At 41.9% G+C, this 26,877-nt stretch overlaps 1 pseudogene; it reads right to left on the minus strand.

Annotated features, from left to right (window-relative positions):
• Nucleotides 1–13,798: 13,798 nt before the first annotated feature.
• Nucleotides 13,799–13,883, minus strand: LOC117284894 (annotated as a pseudogene).
• Nucleotides 13,884–26,877: the final 12,994 nt, after the last annotated feature.

Below are 26,877 nucleotides of genomic sequence, written 5' to 3' on the forward strand. Positions count from 1 at the left end.
ACCCAAGACTTGTGGCCTGGAGGGAATAAAAGGGAAAGGCAAGCTACTGCCTGTTGCCTGCTGATTCCTGCCTGCCTTGCCATGAGCTGTTTCTCTTCTGTGACGCCCTTCTGCCATGCCACTCTTTCTTGGAGCCCTGAAGCCACTATAAACTATGAGTTGAAATAAACCCTTCTTTCTTCAACTTTTGTCTCAGCAATGAGAAAAGCAAACAAGACAGATTTCAGACATCTCACAAGTCTGGCATGGGACCTGCAAAAGTCTCCCCGAAAGATGCTAATGCCCAGCTGAAAATAGTTATCATTGAATTACCTTGGGCATATTCATCACCCTTGCTGTTCCTGATTCAGATGTTACCACTAAAATGTCCTATAGAGGGGATATCTTGTCAACAGATACACTGGTGCCTTAGAATATAGAACTAATTCTATGAAATCTTACCAATAATCATGTTTTCCACAGTATATCAAACGACATGACACAGTGAAGCAAGAAAAAAAATGTTTCTCCTAGTATTAGTACTTTGATTTTAAAAAATGGAGTTTCATATCGCCTTCTTGATTTCTATAAAGCTATTAATGAAACCACAGAAAACATGAAACAATACACTTTGCTCATCTATCTGCACAAATGTAAATTCTGGAGAATTCCACCAACTCTATAAATATTTCCTGTTGTTGCTGGAGGATGTACATTATTTATTTGTTTATTTATTTATATTTTAATATTTTTTTGTACTGGGGATTGAACTTGAGCCCTTGTGCTTGTGAGGCAGGCGGCAGAACTACTAAGCCAAATCCCTGGCCCTATTTGTTTATTTTTGAGAAAATGAAAAGATCATATCTGTTAAATATCATCCACACTTTGTATGCAGCTATGCTAAAAGCAGATGTTTGGCTTATGAAATTAAATTATGAAATTAAAGCTTTCATAATGAAACTTTTGGGTCACTTTCAATTTCTTCAAAACATGCACAAGTACGTAATGAAAAAAATTTTTTCTACTTTACAAAAAGGGAAGATGGCCGCCTTAAACATGTGACTAAAAGATGTCTATCATTGTTGCCGGCAAGAGAAAAAAAATGTTACCATGTCAGCCAGACACAGAAAATCATTATTTCCAATTGCAGAAAGAGAAGAAAGTCTTTCTCTAATTTGGAAATATTGTTAAATTTAGAATGGAGCAATGAATTACAGTAAGAGAGAAATGTATCAACTATTCACTGAAGACCTTTGAACTGGTCATACGGAGCCTAGAAAAGAATGGACTGACTGACTCTGAGCTGTTTTATGTTGCATACAGGTCACCACCACCACCACAACAAAAACATTCAGCAAAAAAAAGACCAAGTTTTGGGGAAAATAGAGATGATTAAGAACATTAAAAACCTAAAAGTTAGTAAGAAAAAACAGCAATACTGAACAGGACTTTCTAGGTTTCTTCAATAAAACTAACATTTGGAACCAACATCAATTTCACACATACAACTTACCTCTGTGATTTGGAATAATTTTCCCTGAGGACTAGAGGTTTAATTTGTGATAGCTTCCAATTTGCTTTGGTGTATTTAAAAAGTATGTAAGACATGAACACACTATAAAATGAATATATAAATGCCATAAGCCAGACTGACAGGCAGCTGGTCTACCAAAACAATCCTATAGACCCAAAGTGGCTGGAAGAGAAGTCTAAAAATTTGCTTTTGCTAGTAAGGTAAATCCTAAGTATTCAAAGCACAAACTTTTTTTTATTGAGATGCTATTTAGCTTGGTGTCATCACATTAGACTAAAAGCAATAATCCTTGTGAGTGCTGGGATTACTGGCTTGTGCCACTAGGCTTGCCCCAATATATATCAACATTTTATTATGAAATTAAAAATACAGAAAAATTGAAAGAAGTACAATTAACATCCACGTACACATCAATACCCAGATTTAAATTTTTGTTTTTTGTTTTCTTGAGACAGGGTCTCACTATGTAGTTGAGACTGACCTGGAACTCGCTATGTAACCCAGGCTGGTCTCAAACTTACAAAGATCCTCCTGCCTCAGCCTCCTGAGTGCTGGGATTACAGGCGTGTGCCACCACGCCCAGCTTCAATACCCAGATTTAATAACTGTTTCCCAGCACCAATGATACGCTGTGCTCCCACTCTGGGATCTAGTCTTCCTGGGCAATATTTTCCATCCCGATGTTGTTCTCTTTCCTACGGCACAGCAAAATGAAAAGTGCATGATTTTCTCGCTCCCGTCATTGGCAGCCTTTTCCTGCCCCCCCTACTTAACAAGGTGGACAGGTTATTGTGAAGACCAAGTAGTATAAAGTGCTGTAGAAAAACAAATCACCGTCATTTAAGGCCTGGCAATGGCTTAAAGTCAAATTCTCAAAGTATGTTTGTTTTCTTGACATTAGCAGGCACAGTCATGGAGAGAGACATGTACTGGTAGTAGTAGGAAGCCAAATTGTTAGTGGAAGCAAACATTTCTTGTCAGAGAAAGGAGGTTTCACAGACAGGTGGAGCTCTACACACAAACCACAAACCCAGCTTCAATGTGGTAGGACACCTGAGATCTGCTGCAGGTCCCGAAGTCTCCACAGAGGGGCAGTGTGGAGGCGTCCCACAGACATTTTTTAGCCATCCTTGCTATGGAGCTGTGTGTCTTTCTGCTGCGTACTTCTTTCCTCAAATTCTGTCCACCTCTGATTTTGGAATAATACTTTCCTACTCTCTATCCTAACTTTCTAGCTGCTTCTTACTCCTATTGTTCTTCTTCTTATTATTGTTGTTATCGTTATTATTAATAAAGTCACAAAAATAATTATTGTTAATTTTGGTAACAGCTATATGGCTTATTATGTGCTAAGAACTGTGCTCAGTAACTTGTTATTTCACTTAATGCACCCAGCCCTACGAGGCAGTTGTCTTATCATCGCCTTAAAAAGTGAAAACTAAAACTCGTGCATAAGTTTTCAGAGAGAACAGGTTGCTGAATCCAAATTCATCTACTTAATTACTACGTATGGAGCGTGCCACTCAACTTTTGGCATTATTCAGCATTCTAGCCTTCACCTCTTTTTTTCTCAAGGTCAAATATTTGTGTTTCTAGTTTCTGTAACTTTTCTTTATGTAAGCCGGGCTGGCCTTGAACTGTGTAGCCCAGGCTGGCCTCGAATTCAAGGATCCTCCTGTCTCAGCCTCCCCAATGCTGGGATTACAGAATTGTACCACCATGAGCTTGGCCTATTTATTCTGCTTTGGGGAGCACAGTGTGTATTTGACAAGTGTGGAGTGGGTTGAAAGACTTTTACTCCTAAGAAATTGAAGTTCCCATTTGACAGGAGGCTGAGTATTTGTGTAAGTTTCCCTGACCTAGTTTCCTCCTGCCCAGAGGACTTAATAGGAGAGCATAAATTAGTTTCCTAGGTTCCACCTACAAGAGGAAATGCGTCTTAACTTCAGAGGAACCCTACAATGCCTTAATATCAAAGCCAAAATGTGGCTGTGGGACCGCTAGGGAAGCCCTTTCTGGCTGGAAGTTCTTCCCTCCCAACTTCATAGAAAGGGGATGGATATTTTTGATGTTCTGATGCCTAGAAATGATTCTGCCCTCAGCTTTGTACCAGACAAGTGCAAAGGGCACTTGTAGCCCGGAAACCTGGAGGTTGAGCTTTTCACTCCTCCTCTCACCCCACCCTACGCTTTTCCCTGCCTTGTTACAGTTGACCTCTAGATGTTCCTCCAAAGCGTCATGGGCTCACAGGTGGGGCTCTGGGCAGTGATTGGACCATGGGGCATGAGACTCACCACTGGATTAGTTCACTGATGGATTTATAGCTGAATGTGATGTTGGGAGGTGAAGCCTGGTGGAGGAGGTGGGTCACAGGGGGAGTGGCCTGGACGAACGTATCTTCTTTCTGTCTCCCTTGAGCTCTCTCTGCTTCCTGCCACCATGCCACATCAGTCTCTTCTGCCACACCCATCTGCCAAGCTACCCTGCCTTGGAGCTAACCGACTCTGGACTGCAATCTCTACAAACTATGAGACAAAATTATTTTCTCCCTCCTTAAATTGTGGGTGTTGGGTATTTTGTGCCAGCGACAAAGAAAGTAACGAAGACACTAGCCAAGAAGCATTCTACAAAACGGGACCGACGGCACATACCCTAGTGGGCTGTGGAAAGGATTCACTGCAGGGATATGTGAAGTCCCGCCCACTGCCTATTGGCCATATGGAAATCAACAGATACCAAGACTAGGCCCTTGAACTCCAAATCCTTTTGCCTTCTTTCCACCTACAGTGAACGTAACAATGAGCACCACTTTTCACATTAATTCACTTTAGCCTTTTCTACAATCTCAGGGATTAAGAATCATTGTCTATTTACAGAGAACCTTAAATGTTGAACCTGAGACTCTGAGAGGTGACGTGACCTTCTTGTAGCCACACAACAGAGTCTGAAAGATTCTCAAATTTGAAATAAAGAACGTAACCCACCCTTTTGCAGCAGGTTAACTGACTCGCCTCATGGAAGCAAATTTCAGGATGTGTCGGGAAGAGGCTCTGAAAGATTTTATGAGGCAGAGATTTAGAACACACTACGGACTGAAATCTCTACGAATAGAGACAAAATAAACTCCCTCCTTAAATTGTGGGTGTTGGGTATTTTGTGCCAGTGACAAAGAAAGTAACTAAGAGATCTAGGACACACTCAAGAGTGAAGGGCAAGGTGCTCAGAGACATGAGACACATTACAGTTTGGAACTTGGAACATTTATACTTTTCTTCAAGGAGCGAAAAAGCTGGGGGTGGGTTTTTAAAAATAGATTATTTTAACATTTTTTGAGTTTGCCCAACCTGCTCCTGTGGTAGGGCCCCTCCCGAAGGAATGTAGTGGGGACCGCAGGAGAAGTCAGGTGGTGCGGCACATTCGTATGTACTCCTGTAGTTTTCATACACTGCACCCCATCACTCCGTAGTACATTACCATGTTACCACATAAAGGAGACAAAGAAACAAGAATTGTATAAAAGGTGAAACCCTATTGTACCCCGGGCTCAGCCTTCAGATGTGAATTCACTGTGTCAGTGCCAGCACGAATAAAGCTGCTTCCTCGAGAAAGCCTCGGTGTCCCATCTTTCTGTGCAAGAATCCTATATCAGTTTGGAGGGGCTCTCTCAGGATTCAGAAATGGTGTTTCTAACTCCTTTGTCAATGGGGTGCAAGCCTTGGAGTGCCGGGAGAAGTGACCTCACTTGGTGCCAATAGACTGATCCACAAGGGAGACTGGCCCTCCTTGGCCTGCAGGGGCGAGGACCCGGGATACACAACATAACACAGTGAGGCCCAGGAGCCAGTTGTAGGAGTGCCGCCCATCAGATTAGAGAACTCAGGTTTGTTTTGGTAGATCTGCCCCTAAGAGGCAGGAGAGGAGACTGGTCACCTCCTAGAATTGCCTGAGTAAGTTTCATCGGAAGCGAAACCACAGCTCTCACAAACCGAGTGGTGGTTTGGAGAAGTGTGTGACTTCATGTGAATGAGAGACAGCAGAAAGGTTCCAACCTGACCAAAGTGCCACAGTGAGTGCTGAAGTCTCAATCAGAGGTTCCATGACAAACTTCTATGGCCTAGGGCGGTGTCAGACTTCCACGAGCCCGCCAACACTAAGAGGCACCTGAAACAGCTCCAAGAAGAGAGTGGCTGGAGAGAGATGGGCAAAGAGAGTGTGTAACCCCTCCAATTGCACCTCTCCCTTTTCCTCCCCTCTCTCCCTTGTCTGTTAGGGCCATCTACTAGGGGAGGAAATGGATGAAAAGCAAAGCAAACCTATCCCTTTGGAATGTATGTTGAATTTTTAACAGGGATATTCAGGTGAATATGGTGTTGAGCTAATTCCTGGAAAGCTCTGGAAAGTCTGTGAAATTGATTGGTCATCATTTGGGGTGGGCTGGCCCTCTCAGGGCTCACTTGCTAAGGAACTACTTAGCTGAGTGCTCATGATTGTTATGGGGCATCAAGGTCACCCTGACAAATTTCCCTACATTGACTATTGGCAAGACTTGATCCTGTCCTGGCCACCTTGGCTGAAAACCTGCATTGTGGAGAACTGCAGAGTGATCATGGCTAGGGTAACAGCCACCTCCAAATGCTAGCCAAAGTCAAGCAAGCTGATTCTATCTGGGGAGTCAGAAGAGACTTGACTTCCTTATGCCCCAGTGTACCCACCACTGCTACCACCATCTGCAGCACCTGCTGCAGAGGCCCTTCCAGAGCCAGTCGACCCCTCAGAGGTCACCTCTTCCCCAGTGTTGTCTGAAGCCTCCCCAGAGACCCCCCTGAGCCATTCGTTCTGACTCCCCACATGCTTGTGGGTGTCCATCAAGAGGACCCCTCCAGTAGCCTAACCCTCTGGCACTGTTGAGGCACCATGCAGATGCAACTTTGAGAGACATGAGGACCTTGTTACTATAACCAACAGGGGCAGATCCAGGTAGATGAATGAGTGTTAGTGTATCAACCCTTTACCACCACTGACTTCTTTAACTGGAAGAATCATGCACCTTCATACACAGAGAAACCCTAGGCAGTGATTGACTTGATGCAGTCCATTACCCAGACCCACTGGTCCATAGGGACTGATTGCTGGCAGCTCCGCCTGACCCTATTCAACGTTGAGGAGCATCACTGCATCACTCAAGCAGCACTGAAATGGTCATAGGCTCATGCCACAGCCAGAATGCTGGATGATCAGCTGTACGCCTGAGTTCATTTCCCGGAGAACTCTCAGTGGGGCCTAAACACACAATATGACCTGTTAGGAAGATATCAGGAAGCTTCTGAACAGCATAAAATCCAGAGGAAAAAGGGCCATGAACATGAGCAAGATCTCAGAAGTACTCCAGGGGCTGGAAGAAAGCCCAAGCCAATTCTATGGGAGGCTGTGTGAAATGATCCATCCATATTATCCACTTTAACGCAGAAGCAGCCGAGAAACAGCGGATGGTGAATGTGGCATTCATCAGCCAAGCTCAGTGAGATATACAGTGCAAACTGCAGAAACTGGAGGGTTTTGCAGAGATGAATGCCTGCCAACTGTTAGAGGTCATGACAAAGGTATTTGTCAACTGAGACCAAGAGGCCTGGTAGAGGGAGAGTCACAGGATAAAGAAAAAGGTGGATTTTCTGGCAGCCTCCCTGGCAAAACAATTGGGACACTCCTGCAAGAACACATCAGGGGGCAAAGGGTAAGGCCAGGAGGGAAGCCAACAGAAGGGGCCACCCAGGAATGAAGCTGGACTGCAACCAATGTGCCCACTGTTGCAGGTATGGGCAGGAAGGATGAATGCCCCTACCAGCTAGAAAAACCTTCCCTCCTCCTGAACAAAAGAAAAGAGGTCAAGTAGTCCAGGGTGAATACCAGCCAGATCAGAGGCCATTTGAGGCACTGATGGATGACTTGGTGGGGGCAGGTATTGGGGATTGAACTGAGGACCTTGCACTTGTGAGGCAGGCGGTGGAACCACTGAGCTAAATCCCTGACCCTGATGGATGATTTTGTAGGACTAGCCACCATAGGAGACTATGAGGACGACTAGGACAGACTGGGCTCTATTTGGTTAGGCCTCCAGGAGCTTATGGTATGAGCAAATGTGGCGGGGCTCGTCCATTGACTTCATGGTAGATACTGGGGCAGAGCATTCCATGGTGATCCAACCTGTGGCCCCTCTCATACAGACAGGCCAGCATCATGGGGGCCATGGACAACTGAACATGTCTCCCTTTCCTGCTGCCCCAAAGATTCAATTTAGGTGGCCATGAAATCATTCATGAATTCCTACACTTCCCCAACTGTCCCATGGCTTTAATGGGTTGAGACTTATTAGGAAAGCTGCAGGCCCAGATAACTTTCAACTCCTACAGACAGGTTGCTCTGACCCTATAAAAACTAGAAACAAAAATCATGACTCTTATGATTCCCCAAGGAGAAGAATGGTGTCTGTACAGTCCCCCATCCAAGTCTGAACCAGGCCTGACCCTGCTTAGCTTCCATGATCAGGTACATTCATGGTGGTATGGCTATAGACTCTATAGTCTCATAAGCCACAACAGGGAGCTGAGCTTCCCTTCAGAGTACCTGGGGTATGGGCTGAAGACAATCCACCCCAATTAGTCTGGAACATACTTCTGGTAATTGTAGAACTAAAGCCAGACACAGCCAATTTACCAAAATACATACATATATATTTCATTCCTTGCAAAGCACAGGTTGGGATTCAGAAGCACCCGGAGAGGCTCTGGTCTTACCAATCACTTTCGAACACACCTCTCCTGCCAGTCCAGAAGCTGAGCACAGATGATTATTGGCTGGTTTGGAAACTGTGAGCAGTAAACTAGGCCAACATCACCCTACAGCTTGTTGTCCCAAACCTATGCACTCTCTTGGGTCTTATCCCCACTAAAGTTGCCTTCTTTACATGTCTAGACTTCAAAAATACCTTCTTCTACATCTACCTGGCCCCAAAGTGCCAGCTGGGATTTTGCATGTGAAAATCCAGAAAATTATGACAAAGGCCAGCTGATTTGAACAAGCTGCCCCCATGGTTTCAAAAATTCCCCAGTCATCTTCAGCCAGCACTGGCAACTGATCTCAAGGCCTTCCCTGTGGCATGATTGTGTGTTACTCTAGCATGTAGATGACCCACTGTTGGCCAGCCATACATGGAAAGACTGCATGGAGCGGACATGATTGTTCCTCACTCTTCTGTGGGAGGCTGGCCACAACAACTCCAGGAAAAAGGCCCAAATTTGCCAGGAGAGGGTTAAACACCTCAGTTTCCACTTGTCACCAACTTGGGTGGAGAGGAAGCAGGCAGTTTGCTCAATCCCAGTCCTGATGACCCGACACCAGGTCTGGGAGTTCCCAGGGGCTACGGGATTCTGTAGAATCTGGATATCTAACTTCTTGGTCTTAGTGAAACCCCTTTATGAAGCAGCAAAGGGGATGGGGGATGAGAACCTCTGTTAGGGGAGCAAGCATGGCCAAAAGCCTTAGAAGAGATCAAACAGGGCCTCACAAATGCACCAGGCCTTGGACTTCCAGACATGACTAAGCCTTTCTTTTGGTATATTCACAGGCATACCAGGGTAGCAGTGGGAATTTTGATCCAGATGTTGGAGTCATGGCATCGACTGGTGGCATACCTCTTTAAGTAACTTGACTGCCGCTCAGGGATGGTTACTATGCTTGTGAGCACTTGCAGCCATAGCTGTCTTGGTGACAGAAGGCTGACGAACTGACTATGGGACAAGAATTAACAGTCCAAGTACCATACTCAGTAGTGACATTAATGCACTACAAGGGGCAATACTGGCTAATGAATGCCCAGATGGTCAAATATGAGGGGTTGTTATTTGAAAATCCACACATTCACCTAGAGGTAGTTTGAACGCTGAACCCAGCAATGCTGCTGCCTGGCAGGCTGGACAAGCCAGATCATGACTGCATTGAGGTCATGGATGAGGTTTTCTCCAGCCAACTGGACTTAAAGGACCAGCTCTTTGAGGATCCTGCCACTGAGTATTTCACTGATGGTAGTACTTTTGTGAAAGAGGGGGAAGCCTTGCAAGATACTCTGTGGTAACCCTGAATTCCATCATTGAGGCAAAATCTCTGCCAAAAGGTACCTCAGCATAGAAACCTGAGCTTATTGCACTAATCTGAGCACTTCAGTTAGCAGTAGGAATACCTGTCAATATATACATGGACTCTAAGGATGCTTTCACCACCCTTCAAAGGCCTGATAAACTCAGGAGGGAAAGACATAAAATACGGCACAGAAATACTTGAACTCTTGGATGCTGTATGGGCCCCTAAAAGAGTGGTAGTCATGCACTGCTGGGGACATCAAAAAGGAGACACCAAAATAGCTCAGGGAACCCATAAAGCAGACTGGGAACTAAAGACTACCTGAAAACTACATATGGCATACTATTCCCATAGCTCAGGAAAGGTGGAATAAATGAACCAGACTCTAAAGCTAAAAATGATCAAATGGTGTCAGGAGACTCACCTGGACCAACTTTTGCCAATAGCCCTACTGAGGATTAGGTCTGATCCCACTAAACAGACAGGGTTTTTCCCTATGAAATTCTCTATGGATGGTCCCCTTCTCTTATTAAGGACATGAGGGAGGACTTGAAGGAGCTTGGAAATGTCACCCTGAGGCAACAGATGCAGAGTTTAGGCTCAACTTGAGCCACTGTACACCTGAGCTCCCCATCACGTGACCCATGTATTTGCATAACCAGCTCAGGCCAGGGAGTTAGTTACCTGGACTTTACCATACCCACTTCTCATGCAAAAGGAAGGTTCAGGGAATTTGCACACATAATAAGACAACCTATTATTCTATCTGCCGACACGGGAGTTGATATACTTGTATTGACCCACAATACTCTCCTAGTGAGGAATGGATAGAAATTTGATACTGCAAGGAAGTGGGGCACCTGATCAATTGAACTGAGATTACTAATCCCAACCCGCCACTGTTAATACTCTTTGATATATGTGGAGTCGTAGGCAATACCTGATCAGCTTATAGTGAGCCATATGTGGGTTTGCAATGGGAATGAAAATCCACATTTAATGATAAGTATATGTGTGAGGAGTCTGTGGTTCTGTCCAGATGTGCTGCTGAACACTGGCTTTATTGCCCCTATTGGAGTTGTCTTCTGGGCCACCTGGAAGGGCAAAGATGAAACAGCACTCCTCCAAAAGGGCTTGGCCAACCCCAACTGTAAATCAGGGATCTGTAACCCCATTAATTTTACTATCCTTAACTTGGAAGATCTCAAACAGAAAAAAGGCCACAAGGTTGGTATATTCATCCATGGGCAAGGTGCAGACCTCAGAGCCCTACTGTATTTTAAAAGGGTCGCTACTGCCCATATAGCCATATCTTATCAGGTCTCTCATTCTTTTTATGAGAAAATAAATCAGTCCTCCTCTCATCTCTGCCACATGAAACTTGTTTCCAGCCCTAGCAGAGACTATAGGCCAGACTCTAAAGATCTCTGCTTTCTATATATGCAGGGGAAATAACATGGGAGATCAATGGCCATGGGAGCCTAGAGAATTAGATCCCCATGTACCTTATAATAGAACAGGACACCCTAGTCTTACTATTGGAATTCAGCTCTTCAAAACCTCAGTTATTGGGAAAAACTGCCTTGCCTAGTGGGAGGAAGCTTCAACATCTCTGTTGGAAGCTTAATGTGCAGGGGCCCAAAATTTTATCACTCAACTGCCTGATGGCGGGTGTCCCTAGATCACCTTGAACCAGATCCCCAATCCTTGTCTAATTTCTCCTATCTCTGAGCAGCTTGGATAATGTCAACGCAGCCATCGAATGGTGGGCACTCAGTGGACTATACTGAATATGTGGAAGGACACCTTTTACAGTACTCCCCCCTGGCTGGTCAGGTTCTCTTCCTGCTCCCACTTTTCAGAAGGGAACAGTTGGGAGAGCAAGTGTATGGGGACAGGGAGACCCAAAGAAAATGTCGTGCCCTACAATTAGCAATTGGAAAGATGATGAATGGTCTCCTGAGCATCTAATCCAATATTATGGCCCTGCCACCTGGGCAGAGGATGGGTCTTGGGACTACTGCATTTTTTTGACACAAAGAGGTAAAATGGATTGTATTCACGACATGGAACATTACAAAGCAGTAAATTATACCAAGCTGGGCATATTGAGCCCTGAAACATATTGTGAGTGCACAAAGCAAGGTATGAGACAAAGGAAACATAGTGTCCTTTCATCTGTGTCCACATTAAACTACCGTGTGCAGCTATGCCATTTCTTACTTATAGAAAAAAGGCCACTGATAGATTTGCATGTGATAACATATTAAAACATGGAATAAAGGGTTTTAGTGAAACGCCTGATAATTGTTAACTTCAGAGAAGGAAGAAGGAAATTCAGAGCCATGAGGGAGAATAAAGTGACATGAACTTGTTAATTTGTGTGTATTCCAGACAGCTGATATATAAGATAAATAAATGGTAGATGCATGAATGGATGGGAAGGAAGGAAGGAGAGAAAGAAAGAAAGAAAAGAAAAGAGAGCAAGGGAGGAAGAAAGGGAGAAAGAAAGGAAAGAAAAATTCTTAATTTTGGTTGTATTACACCTTTTTATAATTCAAGTATATATGTTTGTAGTAGCTACAGATATATAAACATATATAAATACATATGTATACATTTTTGTTCAAGAGTTCCAAAATGCAATAATTTCCCCATTTTAAGACCACTCTTAATCACCTAAAGCCTTGTTAAATTTCAAAAACACAAAGGAAGAAGACAAAATGAAATTAAATGTGTAAAGTATATTGTTTTGCCATCTAGTTTCCCCATAATTTTAAAATAATTTTTGCAAGAATAGTAAAATCAGAAGTATTGCCAACAATATTTAGTAAGGGTCAGTTTTATAACTCCACGGATTGATTAGTTGTAACTTTAATAAACATTTTCACTATATGCTGGGATGTGGAAGTATAAGTTAGGAGAATAGAAAATTCAGTAGATGCAATGCATCCCCAAAGGCTAGTTCAAGATGTATTAAGAATATATTTGTAACTTTGTAAATGGGAAATGGCCTTGGGAGCCTGCTGGTCTACCAGGGCCATGGTGCAAGGCAGTGCCTGCCTTCAAATCATTCTTATTTCTTGGTTTCAAAGCAGAATTTGGCAACTGCTGCTGCAAAGGTTGAGTACAAATATCTCAGAAACCACACAAAATAATGCCGGTGAGGGATAAATCTTTGGAATGAAACAACATGGGGAGATTATGCAAAAGCTATTTCCAGTCATGAAAAATAACCTGAGTATGGATAGCAGGATGTAGGTGGTCAAGGTACTGGCTTTACTTCATAGCAGTGGGCTTCACAGTTGTGACCGTGGTGAGCTGGGCAGGTCTTCTGCAATGACAGGTTCACAAGCCCCAGGGTCAGAGGGAATCTTCGAGGTCCCACGATTACAAAACTCTGCCACTTGAATTAGGTCAGTGGTGATGATGATGCAATGAGCCAGGCTCTGTGTAGGGACCTTCCTTTCTTTCCATGACTTTAATTCTCAGTGTACATATCAGTTACCTGTGGGTCCCAGCGCCTGCCGGGGTGTAAGGTAGGTCCAGGGCACAGAGATGAAAATCCACATAAGAGCTGGATATTCATGGAGTTGCCAAATGTGCATCCTGCTCTTTGCCAGTCATTTCAGTCCGTAATCCCCAGGCCCCAAGGCAGGATGGCATAGCAGAGGAGAAGCTGCTCACAGCATGGTGGACGGGATCATAGGTACTGCAATCTCATTTGCATGCTAAACCACATAAATGGCAAGCAATTGTGGAAATTATAACCAACGAACTGTCAAAGCTCTTAACTTACTTAGCCAAGCAGCAAACCAAAATGTGCAATGCGAGCTATCAAAAGTACTTAGCCTTAGATTACTCACTTTTTTCTGAGGGTGGATTTTGTTTAAAGTTTAACCTGAGCAACTGCTGTCTACAGATAGGTGCTGAAGGAAAAGTCATAGATCACAGATCAAATGAGAAAGATTGCTCATGTCCTAGTCCAGACCTGGAAAGGCTGGGACCCCAGGAGGTTGTTTGGTGGATGGTATTCAAATCTTGGGGGATTCAAAAGCCTCATAGATATCATACTCTTGATTTTTGGAGCTTGCTTAATCCTGCCTTGTCTGGCTTCCCTGGTTATATGGCCTTTCTCCAGCTTCATTGAGGAAATGGTCAAAAGAAGAATGGCCACATATTAAACGGCTAAGAGCAGATACTACACTTGATCTTAGCCAAAAGGCTGAGAAGCAATGGCCACGTATTAAATGATGTTATGGAAGTGTGAACCTTTAAACTAAGATGATACTCTTTGACCCTAAAAAGGGAAGAGAAGGTCCAAGTATAAAAAGGGGTAACGTGTTAGGGCCCCTCCCAAAGGCATGTGGTGAAGACCTTTTCAGGAAGGTCTGACATGGCTCTGTAACATAAACTGTACTCAATCAGGCTGTGGTATTTTACTGTGTTACCACATAAGGGAGACAACGAAACAAAAATTGTATAAAAGGTGAAACCCTTTTATGCTCAAAGCTCAACCTCTGGATGTGAATCCACCAAATCAGTGTTGGCGTGAATAAAGCTGCTTCCTGGAAAAAGGCTTGGTGTCAGGTCTGTCTGTGTGAGAATGGTATAACACTCCTTTATCTTGGGATCTGACTTTCTAATTAAGCAAATTTATGTACTTTCAGTGTTCTTGAGGAAACTTGGGTCTTCTCGGAGATAGGAGAATTTAGATAAGGGTTGGGCCATTTAACCAAAAGAGTGCTGATATGGATCGCCTTGGGTAACTTTGGCTTGAGCCAAAGTTGTAGCCTTCTTAAAAGTACATTTTAAAAGTTATGAATTCTTTGTCTCCTATTATTTTTTTCATCCTACCTCAGTAAGGACTGTTTGAACCCTGATAGTCGGGCTGCATTGTACATCATCTGGGCTAAATGCACCCCCAGTTCTTGCTGATATGTACAGAGTTTACTCCTAGGATGTGGCAGTACGCCATATTCTCCTCTCTGGGACAGGAGCATACAGACTCTCCAGAGGCCCTCTTTTGTCACGCTGGTCCTTTCTCAGCCAACCAAAACAAGCTTAGCTCCATCTTCACTGCTGCCTGTCACTTAGGCCACAGTAAAATTTTGAGTCTGCACCTACCCATAAGGGGGAAAAACACAAAACAAAACTCAGAAACCTAGTCCTTGTGGAGAAAAGTGTGAAGGGAGCAAAGTTATGGCTGGCACTAATGAGTCCCGAGTGTCATGGGCTAGCATGGGTCCTTGTTTTAGTAGAAATTAAAACTAAAGCACTAATTTACAGACAGAAGCCTTTAATTGTAATCCCAGCACTTGGGAGGCTGAGGCAGGAGGATCTCTGTGAGTTCAAGACCAGCACAAGGTCCCGAGTTTAATCCTTGGTACAAAAGAAAAAAAAAAGAGTATTACCTCAATGGAAAGATAGCCTTTTTAATAAGTGGTGCTGGGAAAACTGGCTTTTCACATGCCAAAGATTAAAAGTAGATCCATATCTTTCATCATGCACTAAACTAAAATTGAAATGGATCAAAGATCTAAATATTTTGTTTGTTTGTTTGTTTGTTTGTTTGAGACAGGATCTCACTATATAGTTGCAACTGACCTGGAACTCACTATGTAGCCCAGGCTGGTCTTGAACTCACAGTGATCCTCCTGCCTCAGCCTCCCGAGTGCTGGAATTATAGGCATGCACCACCACGCCTGGCGTCTTTACTTTTTTTTTTTTAATAGCCTAGATATTAGTCCTCTGTCCAAAGAGTAAGTGGGATTTTTTCCCATTCTGTAGGCTTTATATTCAGTTTGTTGGTTGTTTCTTTTGCTGTGCAGAAGCTTTTTAATTTAGCATAACCCAATTTATTGATTCTTGGTATTATTACTTGTGTAATTGAGGTTCTGTTCAGAAACTCCTTGAGTGACTATGTCTTCAAGAATTTGACCTTTTATATTTTCCAACAGATTAAATTTTTCGGTACTTATATCTGGGTCTTTGATCCATCTTGATATGGTGAGAGATAACAGTCTAGATTCATTTCCTTCACTTGGATAAGAAATTTCTCCAGCACTGTTTGTAAAAGAGGCTAACTTTGAGAGGGGTATTCTGATAGTAGGTGGGAGGAGATCAACTTCTACCTGCTGGACTACACTGACAGGATTATTGATTGTAGCCATCATGGAGACCAACTGGTCCATCTTGGAGGTCAAGTAGGGCAGCGAACCCCAGCCTGACACCACCAGCACTCCAAGCACCCCACTATATCAGGATGAACCGAGACCAGTAGATCCCCAGATGGCTGAGCCCGGGGTGTTAGGGCGTTACACAGCTGGGCTGGGGTGAAAGAAGATGGAGACCGTAGAGGATAGAGGGCAGTGGGGAAGGTAGGAAGAAGGGAAGCCCCTGGCAAAGGAGCTCATGGAAGGCTAGGGGTAGGACAGGGCTTCCTCACTTCAAATTGCCAGATGTAACAACCACATCTGCTCTACAAGAATGGGCTGTTGAACTCTGCGCAGAGTTGGGAGTACCTTCTCTGGCTGGGGTAAGCCCTCTGACTTCTTGATGCCAGGCCCCTTTTCCTGCCATGCAGTCCTATCAGGAAGAGAGAAAGAAAATGGGGCTACAGGGCTGTAGCCATCCACACAGAAGCCTTCATGTGGTTCCACTCTGCCTGGCCGCTCCCTGATGGCATACATGTTCTGAATCCTGTGTAACGTGGTCTTGTGGGAACTCTCAGCAGGCCAACCTGGTGTGCTTAGGGTCTGGCTTGGAGCTGTAGGATTCCAGAGCTCTACTTGAGGTGCTCAAGCCATTACCCAGCCAGATAGCAACCTCAGTTCAGCTTCAGGCCCAGGAACCTCCTAGCCACACAGTGACCCTATGTCCTGAGCCTCAGTTCAGTAGCCCTTAGGGGTTCTATAAAGCCTTTGCTCTCATATCAGGATCTGAGATCTTAACTGTGTGAAGCTCACTCAGGATAGTGAGTGACAGACACTTGGATAGACACTGCTGACCCCTCTGACTCACAGGTGCAGGTGCTGCTACTCTGTAGGTGTGATTTTCCCTGGCTTTCTGGGTTCCACATTCTCCCTAGACAGACCATCACTACTCTGGTTGAAGTCCACATTTGCCAGGCCAGAATCCAGGAACCTGCAACCACATTTTCTTCTGGATGTGTGACTTGAAGTTTCATTCTGCTCTGGAGGTGTGTCCCAGGTGGGGAGTGGTCAGGGCTGCTCTCTAGGGACACTGGGGACAGTGGGTAGCCTTGCTGCCCTGTACCTACCCTGCTCAGGAGGGCAGTGTAACCCTACTGGCTACTGGGTCTTCCCCAAGCCTGGGTTCCTCTGGGGATTCCCAGGTCAACCAAGACCCATCACAAATATTGGCCACTCCACTGTGTGCAAGTGTGTGCATGCACAGGGGCCTGACTGTGCACAGAAGTGTACATACACATGCTGCCCTGCCTCCCTCCATGTGGGCCTTCTATACTACAATTTAAGATGTCTCATGTTGTATATTCTGGGGAAAGCCTTGGGTGTAAGTCAGTGTAAACTTGGAAGAGAGATTTTTCTTTTATCATATAGAGTATGTTTTTATAAATTGAAGGTTCATCAATTTTTAATACTTTCCAGAGAGAAAACACTAAACACACACCCCCCACACACGCACACACACATATAATGTTTTTAAAAGAGGCTATTTTTATCTAATGTATGTTTTTAGCCCCTTTGTCAAAAATCAGATGGCTGAATGTGAATGGGGTTGTTTCTGTGTCCTCAATTCTATTCCATTAGTCAACATATCTATTTTTGTGCCAGGAACATACTGTTCTCATTAATGTAGCTTTCTAGCATATCTTGAAATCTGGGAAGGTAATGCTTCATGCTTTTCCTTTCTTTTCTTTTTAAAAATTAATTTTATTGGTATATTTTAGGCATTAAATATAATGAAATTCCTCACGAGAAAATTGTACTTTTACGTGATCTATCTTGATTCTTATTTTTCCCCATTCCCCTGCCCTCCCTTCAACCTATCCAACCCTCTCTATTTATAAAGACTTTGTTTCCATTTTTCTTTTTCTCATATTAATTCCATTCCCTTCCTTGTTTTCCCCTACCCCTCCCACTTCCCCTTTTCCTTTGCCCCCTTTCTTCTTATTTCACCTTTTTTTTTGAGACAGGGTCTCACTATGTAGTTGAGAATGGCCTGGAACTCACTATGTAGCCCAGGCTGGTCTCGAACTCACAACAAACTTCCTTCCTCAGCCTCCTGAGTGCTGGGATTACAGGTGTGCGCCACCATACCCAGTTATTACACTTTTTATTTCTTATTTACACTTTCAGTTTCTCAAACCAGGGAAACTATTTTGTATTTACACATGTGTGTCCTATTTATTTAACTTAAGAGTATGGCCTCAATGTTCATCTATTTAGCTATAAATGTCTCTAATTTCTTATTCTTTATCGCCGAGTAGTAGTCCATTTTATAAAAACAAACAAGCAAACAAACAAGCCACATGTTCTTTATCCAGTCTCAGGTTGATGGGCTGTTGGGCTATATCCAAGTTTTAGCTATTACAAACTATGCCACTATAAACATGTGTGTACATATATTGCTGAGTTATGATTCTTTTAATTCTTTGGGAAAGATACCCAGCAGAGGAATAGCTGGGTCAAATGCAACTTCCAATTCTAATTCTTGGAAGTATACCATACTGATTTCCACAGTGGCTGCACCAGTCTACACTCCCACCAGCAGTGGGGAAGAGTTCCTTCTTCCCTGCAGCTCCACCAGCATTTCTTATTGGTTGATATCTTAATAGCAGCCATTCTTTCTGGGGTGAGGTGGAAATTCAGAATTGTTTTCATTTGCATCTCTTGAATGACCAGTGATGTTGAACATTTTCTCATGTGTTTATTTCTACTGCTTTGTCTAAGAAATGTCTGCACATTACACATGCCTGTTTTTGGATTGGGTCTTTAAATTTGGGGCTCTGATTTTTTAAAGTTCTTTATATATTCTAGATAGTGGACCTTTGTCTGAGGAATATGTAGTGAAAAAATTTTCCCACCTTGTGGGTTGTCTCTTCACACTTTTGGTTGTTTCTCTTGCTGTGCAGAAGCTTTTAAATAAGAAATCCAACTTGCTAATTATTTGTACTAGTTCATGGGAAACTGAGGTTTTATTCATGAAATCTTTTCCTATGCCAATGCCTTCAAGAGTTCTACCTAACCTCTCTTCAAGCCAGTTTAGTGTTTCTGTTTTAATATTTAGATCTTTAATCCACTTGGATTTTAGTTTAATGCATGGTGAGAGATAGAGGTCTAGTTTTAATTTTTGGCAAACTGAAAGCTAGTTTTTGCAGCACCACTTATTAAAGCAGCTTTCTTTCCTTCAGAGAGGGTGTTTGGCTTCTTTTTTGAAGATGAGGTGGCTGAGTGTGTGTGTAATTGTTTTTGCATCTTCTAATCTGTTCCACTGGTCCTGATATTTGTTTCTTTGCCAGTACTATGCTGTTTTTTATCACAGTAGCTTTGTAGTATAGTTTCAAGTTGGGGATTGTGAAACCCCTTACCTTACTTTTATTGCCTAGAATTACTTTGCCTATTCTAGGTCTCTTCTTATTTCAAATGAATTTCTGGATTGTCTTCTCAAGGTTCATGAAGTATGCTGCTGGAATTTCAATTGGGATTACATTGATTCTATATAGCAGTTTTGGAAGTATGGCCATTTTCACTATGTTGGTTCTTCCTACCCAGAAGCAAGGGATGTCTTTCTATATTTTGATATCCTCCTTGATCTCTTTTTTCAGAGTGCTATAATTTTCAGAGTAGATGTCTTTGATTTATTTCATTAGGTTAATTCCTAGGTATTTCAATTTTTTGGATGTTATTGTGAAAGGAATTGTTTGCCCTATTTCTCTCTCAGTGAGTCTGTTTTTTGTGTTGGAAAGCTATTGATTTTTGTGTGTTGACCTTGTATCCAGCTACTTTACTGAATTTGGTTAGTAAGTCTAGAAGGGTTTTGGTGCACTTCTTGGGGTCTTTTATATAGGTTTTCATGTCATCTGCAAATAGTGACAATTTGACCTCTTCATTTCCTATATTTCTTTTACATCTCTCTTGTCTAACTTCTGTGACTAATGTTTCCAAAACTATATTGAATAGGAGTGGTGATAGTGGACATCCTTGTCTTGTTCCTGACTTTTGTGTGAAGAATTTTTAGTTTTTGACCATTTAGTATGATATTGGCTGTTGGCTTTTCATAGATGGCTTTTATCAGATTGAGGAAGAGACTGTCTATCTGAGATTTTTTTGTAGGGTTTTTATCATGAATGCATGTTGCATTTTGTCAAATGCTTTTTCTGCATCTGTTGAGATGATCATATGGTTTTTGTCCTTGGCTCTCTTAGTATAGTGTGTTACATTTATTGATTTGCATATGTTGAACCATCCCTGCATCTCTGGGATGAATTCGACTGGGTCAGGGTGTATGATCTTCTGCATTCTATTTGCCAGTATCTTATTAAGGATTTTTCATCTGTGTTCATTAGTGAGATTGGCCTATAGTTCTCTTTTTGGGTTGGATCTTTGTTTGCTTTGGGGATGATGTTGATGCTTGCTTCCAGGAATGAATTTGGGAGTATTGCTTCCCTTTCAATTTTATTGAAGAGTTTAAACAGTAGTCATAATAGTTGCTCTCTAAATGTCTTGTATAATTCATCAGCAAAGCCATCAGGGCCTGGGCTTTTCTTAGTTGGTAAGTTTTTAACTACATTTTCAATTTCATTGATGGATATTGGGTAATTTAGAACTTTTAGGTCTTCATTCAACTTTGGTAATTCATACGTATCTAGGAATCTGTCCATTTATTTGTGCTTTCCATTTTATTGGAGTACAGGTTCTGAAAATAGGTATTGATGATCCTCTGGATTTCTGCTGGGTCTATTGTAATTTCACCCTTTTCACTCCTAAAGAAATTAGGATTGCATGGATTTGGGCCTTTTCTTTCCTTTTTTTGATAAGGATGGTTAAGGGTTTGTCAATTTTGCTTATTCTTTAGAAGAACTCTTAGCTTCATTGATTTTTTTTAAAATTGTTCTCTTTGTCTCCATTACATTGATTTCTGCTCTGATCTTGATAATTTCCTCCCTTGTTTGAGCTTTGGGTTTGTCCTACTCTTCCTTTTCTAAAAGCATCAGGTTGTTTAATTGAGCTTGCTCTGTTTTCCTAATGTGAATATTTAGTGCTATGAATTTGCCTCATAAGACTGCTTTCATTTTGTCCCATAGATTCCGATATGTTGTATTGTTATTGTCATTTAATTGTAGAAACTGTCTGATTTCTTTAATTTCCTCTGTGACCCATTGGTTATTCAGAAGTGTATTGTTCAATTTCCATGTATTTATGTGGTTTCTTTTGCCATTGATCTCGTTTTATCACACTATGGTCTGATAATATAGAGGGGATAAGTTCAATTCCTTTGCACTTTCTTAAACATGTTCTATGAGCAAGTATGTGGTCTATTTTGGAGAACAACCTATGGGTAACTGAAAAGAATATGCATTCTGATTGTATGGGATGGAGCACTCTTTGTAAACATCTGTTAAGTTCGCTTGTTCAAGGGTTTAATTGATTTTTAATATTTCTTTGTTTTTGGGGGGTACCGGGGATCGAACTCAGGTCTTTGTGCTTCTGAGGCAGGTGGCAGAACCACTGAGCTAAATCCCCAGCTTCATTATTTTTTTTTTCTAGTTTCTATTTTTTAGTTTATCTTTTTTTTTTTTTTTTTTTGGTACCAGGGATAGAACTTGGGTCCTTGCGCTTGCGAGGCAGGCCACCGAACCGCTGAGCTAAATCCCAGGCCAAGTTGATCTATTTTTGACGGTGAGGTATTGAGGTCCCCCTCTACTATTGTATTAGTGCTTATTTGATTTTTCATGTCCACTAGTATTTGTTTTATATAGTTGGGTGCACTAGTGTTTGGTGCATATATATTTATGATTGTCACCTTTTCCTCTTGGATTATTCACTTTATAAGGATATAGTGTCCTTCTTTGTCTCTCTTAATCAGTGTTGGTTTGAAATCCACGTGATCTGCAAAGGGGGTAGCTACTCCTGCTTTTTTTCAGGTTCCTGTCTCATGGACTATTGTTTTCCACCCTATAGCTTTCATTCTATGAGTTTCTTTTTAAATTTAGTGTGTTTCTTGTATGTAGTATGTTGTTGAGGCATCTTTCTGCTCACCCAGTGGTCTTTAATTCTCTGAAAGTCACTGAGTAGCCTTTTCTCTGCTGCTCACCAATGCACCAATTCCTGAGTTCAGAGTGGTGGCCTTCTGGATCCCTGAGCTGACCTATTATCTGGTTGGGGCTTGTGCACACTAGGGATTGTATCTAGGTGTGCCTCTCGCTGGGGTGTCTATGTAGCTGTTGTCTGGGAGGGCCTTTGGCTGAGGGCTGTGCACCCCAGTCCCTGGTGTCTGAGTAGGCTTCTGGCTAAGGTCTCTGCACACTTACTGATGGTATTGGGGCAGGCCTCTGGCTGATGCTTGTGTGCCTGTACAGATCTTTTCTGGGTCTGTGTGCCCAAGCTTCTGGGCTCAGGGCAGGGTCCTGGCTGGATCTGCCTGCAGCCACGCTTCTGTGGTCCACACCACTACTTGCTGGGATCTCTTACTTTGCTTTTCTTACACAGGATTGTTTTGGCCATTCTGGGTCTCTTCTAGTTCCGTATACATTTGAGGAATTCTTTTTCTAGTTCTGTGAATAATGCTGTTGGTATTTTTATTGGAGTTGCTTTAAATCTGCAAATCATTTTTGGTAATATGACCATTTTGACAATATTGGTTCTGCTTAACAAAGATCACAGGATGTCTTTCCATTTTCTAATGTCCTCTTCAATATCTTTTTCAGAGTATTATAGTTTCCATTATATAGAGGTCTTTCACTTCCTTGGTTAGGTTAATTCCTAGGTATTTAATTTATTTTGAAGCTACCATGGATAGGATTTTTTTTTCCTTATTTCTTTCTCCATAGGTTCATTATTGGTGTATAGGAATGGTGTTGATTTTCTTTTCATGTGTGTTGATTTTATCTCCTGCCACACTGCTGAATTGTTTATTAGTTCTAAGGGTCTTTTGGTGGAGCTTTGTGGGTCTGGTCTTCTATGTAAAGGATCGTGTCATTGGTAAATAAAGATACTTTTTCTTTCTTTCCAATGCATATCCCTTTTGTTTCTCTTGCTGCCTTCCCTGCCTACGGCCCAGAGGCCAGACTAAGCTCTGTCACTTTGGAATTTCCTCTTCTCTTATGTCAGGGAAAAATCTTTTTTTCAGTCCAAGAAAATCCTTTTCCCCTCAAATTTCTACTACTATTTTTTGTTGTGTTTACTGGTAAATTTTCCTCTCTCTGGGACTCAAGGCAGTTGTGAACAAAAGCCAGGAACTTTGTGGGAAATATCAGTTTTCTGCCCTGTTGCAAACACCCTGGAGGTTATGAGGGCTAGATCCAATGACTTCCTTGATGAGGCAGAAAAAAAAAAAAGAACGAACAGGGAGAAAACCAATACATAGATATATTAATCTCTTAAGATATTATCAAGTTATAGAGAATAAGGAATTCTCATATGACATTTGTGGAAGTATGAACTGATACAACCACTTTGGTTGAGTATTGCAGTAACTACTATGGTCAAACAAATATATATCATAAATATTATCTGTAGCTATTCATCCAATATAAATGAGTGCTTATGACCACCAAAAGACATGCATAGGAGCATTCACAGTAGCACTATTTTTAATAGGCCCAAACTGAAAACAAACCAAATGTCCCTCAGTCATGGATGATATAACTATACACTGGAATATTATATACAGCAGTGAAAATAAAACAAGAAGCAACAACATGGCTGAATTTTACAAACAATGTTGAACTAAGGAAAATAAGCAAATACTTTACCCAGGAAACAGAAAAATCATATAATGTTATTTTCTTTATATACAAAGTTTTTAAAATGGCAGAACCAAACTGTGGTGTTGAGAGTCTTTGTTGTGGTCACCCACAGGGAGAAGGGAAGGAGGTAGTGTTTGACAGGAAGCACAGATGGGCTTTTAGAGGCTGGGAATGTTCTTTTTTTTTACTATATGTGGGTTTAGTTTGTGATAATTTCTTGAAAAGTGCTTATAACTGTGCACTTTTCTACATATAGCCAATAAAAATTTTAATAATATAGGCAAGAAAAACAGAGGCCTGATTGGTTTTAGATATATAGTGGAAAGGAGAGGGAAACAAGCACTGAATGAACATTAGAGAGTGGGTCCAAGACAACACCCAGGAGTCCAACTAAATAAATGGTGGGATTAGTTGAGATAAAAAAAATTGGAAGAGGTAAAATTAAGTGAATAGGTAATGAATCTGATGGACATATATTGCATTAATGGTGTCTGGGAGGCACAATGGTATGGAGTTTAAAAAGAAGAACAATTTCTGACTCTGAAATTTCTGGCATAAATACATACCTCCCTTGATCTCCCAATTTATTAAATTAAAAAACATGTGCAGAATGCATGAGCAACTATTTGAGGACTCTGTAAAGTAAGTACCAGCAGGCAGACCAGAGAAGAACACTAGACCTAAAAATAATCCATGAAAACAAGTGGTGAGTTTACTATTTTTGTTCCTCTAGTATCCTCCAGCAGTAACTCAGTACTCTAACCCTAGAGATGAGCATCTTGGAGCAGACAGAGATTGTGTAGCTCTGGATCAAAGAGCATAAAAAAATGTGGGAAATAGGTGGATATCTTTTTCTTTCTTTTTTCTCCTATTCTCTTGCTCCCTGATCACCAGGCAGTCTCATTTGGGGTTGTGTGGCAGTCGTAAAGAGCAACTAGGAATGGGGAACTGTATCTGCCTATAATCCTAATACTTATAGCCGAGGTAGGAGGATTGCAAGTTTGAGCACAACCTGGACAATTTAGTGATCTAGTAAGATCTTACTTTAAAAAAAATAATAATAAATGGAGAAAGGACAAGCGATGTGGCTCAGTGAAAGGACTGGGGATGTGGCCCTGGATTCAATCCCCAGTACAAAAAAGAAAAGAAGTCTCAGGATCTGGTGGAACATGTCTGTAACCCAACACTCTGAGAGATGGAGGCAGGAAGATTACAAATTTGAGTCCAGCCTGGAGCAATTTATGTATTTAGTGAAATCCTGTCTCAAAAAAAAATGGGGCTGGGGATACAGGTCAGCCTGAAGACCTTGGTTCAAATCCCAGTACTACAAAAGCAAACAAACAAACAAACAAACCATCCAAAGTCTATGTAACTTCTTTAGTGTTCAATTGAGCTGTGTCTCTGGGAGGGGCCTAGACCATTGGCTTTTTGTTTTGTTTTGATCTCTGCCTCCCTGTACCCTGATCTATACCTTCTTACGTGGCTCAGACACAGCACAGTCCTGCAGGTGGATTATATTAGGCCTTCTAAGCCACAAAGGAGAGCCCAGGGAACTAAAAAATACGGGAAGTTAACAGTCAATGGAAAATGGGAACCTCAGAAAAGCAGGCTAGCTCCATAACGCGGTTATGAATGCTAAGGTTTACTGTTGTCCTCTTTGTATGTTTCCTGGCCTTGATTAGCATAGCAAAGACTCCTAACTGATATTAACAGGTCTCCTTAGGGACACAACTGACTGAACTGACCCAACTGACCACTGGCCAGTCACTAGAGAAAGATTTGATTTATTTGGCAAAGTTTTGAAAACTTCATTGCCATTGGAAGCAGGTTTGTAGGGGAAGAAAGTACAACATTTTCCATTGGTTGGGAGAGGAGAGAGCAGCACAGGGAGTTTCATTGAAGTGATGGAACTGTTCCGTATCCTGATACTGGTGGAAGTTGCATGAATCTATAAATGTATTAACGTGAATAAATATATGAACCAGAAGAACAAAAGCCAATTTTAGGGATAAATGTAAAATACGTTTTTAAACATGTCGCAGCTCTGAACCCTCACTTTTGAGGCTGCCTGTGTTCAAATTCTGATATCATCAATTGCCGGCTGTGTGATCCTCACCCATCAAATAGGTACAACCATAGCTTTTGCCTTCTAGAAGGTTTGTGATGGTGAAAATTAGATGAGATAATACACGAAATGTGCTTAGGGCAGTACCTAACACATAATATATGCTCATTCAACATCTGTGTAGATGGTTCAATGTTAAGGCCTGGCTGGGTGATGGAGATGGGTGAGAGGATGGTAGAGGTCACCCTGTGAATCACTGTTGGTATATTTGGCTACTTGTAACCACAGGAAGAATGGCTGCCGTGACTTGATGTAGTTTTGATTAATTTATTTTATTTTGTATTGACACAGAATATTCATACATATTTATGGGGACTAATGTGATGCTCAAAACGTGTACATCGAGTAATGATTAACTCAGGTGTGTTCTACAGCACAGTAGGGTGACTATAGTTAGCAATGCATGTGTATTTCAAAATAGAAGAGAGGAGTTTGAGTATACTGACCTTACATTTTTAACACATCCAACTCATATAGCCACTACCCTTCTTTCCTTCATGCCTGACTACCTTCCAATTTTTGCATAGCTCCTAATTGGTGGCATTGTCATCCATTTGGCCTATATAGTCCATTGACTGGTTGTGATTTCTCCAAACTACTTAAACTATTTTCAGCTATGGCTACCGGGCGTGGTGGTGCACGCCTGTAATCCCAGCATTCAGGAGGCTGAGGCAGGAGGATTGCTGTGAATTTGAGACCAGCCTGGGCTACATAGTGAGTTCCAGGTCAGTCTCAACTACATAGTGAGACCCTGTCTCAAAAAAAAAGTTTCAACTATGGCTGTGAATTAAAATTTCTCAGAAATTCTGCAAAATAATTTGCCTTGATGCTCAAAAACTGTCAGTGGTATGAAAGTCCAGAAAAAATGGCAAGGAATTTTTCTGGATTAAAGGAACATGACAAATAAATACGGTGCATGGGCTTTGTATGGGGCACAGGAGAACAGAGATGGAAGCCATTATTTGGATATGTAAGAAAGATAAATGTGGATTTTATGAGGAAGAATGTCCTTGTTCCTAAGAGATACACATTGGAAGGTTTGGAGTGGATCATCAAGATGTCTGCACTAAGTTTCAAATAGTTAAGCAAAATAATAATAATTTATCTAATTATTATGTGTGTATATATACATTATATATACATATATGTATA

Source organism: Fukomys damarensis, unplaced genomic scaffold, assembly GCF_012274545.1.
Source record: "Fukomys damarensis isolate Sample0158 unplaced genomic scaffold, DMR_v1.0_HiC HiC_scaffold_39, whole genome shotgun sequence".
In the NCBI taxonomy this organism is placed as follows: Eukaryota; Metazoa; Chordata; class Mammalia; order Rodentia; family Bathyergidae; genus Fukomys; species Fukomys damarensis.